At 45.4% G+C, this 2,224-nt stretch overlaps 1 pseudogene; it reads right to left on the bottom strand.

Moving 5' to 3' along the window:
• LOC124029389 overlaps window positions 1–1,736 on the bottom strand; it is a 15,763-nt pseudogene extending 14,027 nt beyond the window's left edge.
• Between the last annotated feature and the right edge of the window lie 488 nt (window positions 1,737–2,224).

Here is a 2,224-nt window from a genome sequence, read left to right as displayed (position 1 = left end):
GGGGGGATATGATACATTATGATACATTATCCAACCTGACACACAGCAGTGCATTGTTCAGGGGCAGAGCAGCTGTAGGGGGGACCCTTGCAACCCTCCATTTACCAGTCAGTGAAACCTGGGAATCAAACCGTCAACCCCGTGGTTACTGCCCCCATAGCCTACAGATATAGGATGAGATGGAGAAAGAGAGCTGAATGGTACCTTCTGTAAAATGTTGCTGAGGTCTGTCTTCAGGACAATCTCTAAACTGGCCAACTGGGGACTGACGTCTGGTAACTAGAGAGAGAGGGAGGGAGAGGGAGAGGGAAAGGGAGAGAGAGAGAGAGAGAGAGAGAGAGAGAGAGAGAGAGAGAGAGAGAGAGAGAGAGAGAGAGAGAGAGAGAGAGAGAGAGAGAGAGAGAGAGAGAGAGAGAGAGAGAGAAAAGATAATTACTTAACACATTGGACAGAATTAACAAAAAAACAGAGCAAATTAGAATGCTATTTGGCCCTAAACAGAGAGGACACAGTGGCAGAATACCTGACCACTGTGACTGACCCTAAACAGAGAGTGGCAGAATACCTGACCACTGTGACTGACCCTAAACAGAGAGTGGCAGAATACCTGACCACTGTGACTGACCCTAAACAGAGAGGACACAGTGGCAGAATACCTGACCACTGTGACTGACCCTAAACAGAGAGTGGCAGAATACCTGACCACTGTGACTGACCCTAAACAGAGAGGACACAGTGGCAGAATACCTGACCACTGTGACTGACCCTAAACAGAGAGTGGCAGAATACCTGACCACTGTGACTGACCCAAAATTAGCATGTTTAGTATGTTTAGTATTTAGCATGTTTAGTGTTTAGCATGTTTAGTGTTTAGCATGTTTAGTGTTTAGCATGTTTAGTATTTAGCATGTTTAGTATTTAGCATGTTTAGTGTTTAGCATGTTTATTATTTAGCATGTTTAGTCTTTAGCATGTTTAGTGTTTAGCATGTTTAGTGTTTAGCATGTTTAGTATTTAGCATGTTTAGTGTTTAGCATGTTTAGCATGTTTATTATTTAGCATGTTTAGCATGTTTAGTGTTTAGCATGTTTAGCATGTTTATTATTTAGCATGTTTAGTCTTTAGCATGTTTAGTGTTTAGCATGTTTAGTGTTTAGCATGTTTATTATTTAGCATGTTTAGTCTTTAGCATGTTTAGTGTTTAGCATGTTTAGTGTTTACCATGTTTAGTGTTTAGCATGTTCAGTGTTTAGCATGTTTAGTGTTTAGCATGTTCAGTGTTTAGCATGTTCAGTGTTTAGCATGTTTAGTGTATAGCATGTTCAGTGTTTAGCATGTTTAGTGTGTAGTTTGAATGGAGTTGCAGGTGTGTAGGTACCCCAGAGAAGTTGCTGTTGATTCCCAGCTGTGGGAGTGTAATGTGGATGTTGTAGCAGGTGTGTAGGTACCCCAGAGAAGTTGCTGTTGATTCCCAGCTGTGGGAGTGTAATGTGGATGTTGTAGCAGGTGTGTAGGTACCCCAGAGAAGTTGCTGTTGATTCCCAGCTGTGGGAGTGTAATGCGGATTTTGTTGCAGGTGCGTGACACAGCTCCGTTAGTGCAGGCCGGATCAGACAGGGTGTTGGACAGGGAGGTCCGTTCATATGTCAGACGGAGCGCCAGACGAGACGTTCCCTCATGAAGAACATCCAACGAAGAACTAACACTCTCCAACGCCTCCTTAGACTCACGCAGAGCTACGGAGGACAGGGGGAGAGGAGAGGAAAGGAGAGGAGAGGAGAGGAGGGGAGGGGAGGGGAGAGGAGAGGAGAGGAGAGGAGAAGAGATGAGAAAGGAGAGGAGAGGAGAGGAGAGGAGAGGAGAGGAGAGGAGATGTCACGTGAGGTGAGGGCATGACACACCACTGACTGGAGGTCAGTTCTAATACTGACACCACTGACTGGAGGTCAGTTCTCATCCTGACACCACTGACTGGAGGTCAGTTCTAATACTGACACCACTGACTGGAGGTCAGTTCTAATACTGACACCACTGACTGGAGGTCAGTTCTAATACGGACACCACTGACTGGAGGTCAGTTCTAATACTGACACCACTGACTGGAGGTCAGTTCTAATACTGACACCACTGACTGGAGGTCAGTTCTAATACTGACACCACTGACTGGAGGTCAGTTCTCATCCTGACACCACTGACTGGAGGTCAGTTCTAATACTGACACCAC

Source organism: Oncorhynchus gorbuscha, unplaced genomic scaffold (assembly GCF_021184085.1).
Source record: "Oncorhynchus gorbuscha isolate QuinsamMale2020 ecotype Even-year unplaced genomic scaffold, OgorEven_v1.0 Un_scaffold_6190, whole genome shotgun sequence".
Taxonomy (NCBI): Eukaryota; Metazoa; Chordata; class Actinopteri; order Salmoniformes; family Salmonidae; genus Oncorhynchus; species Oncorhynchus gorbuscha.
The sequence above is the reverse complement of the archived record's forward strand: the minus strand, read 5'-3'. Positions and strand labels throughout refer to the sequence as shown.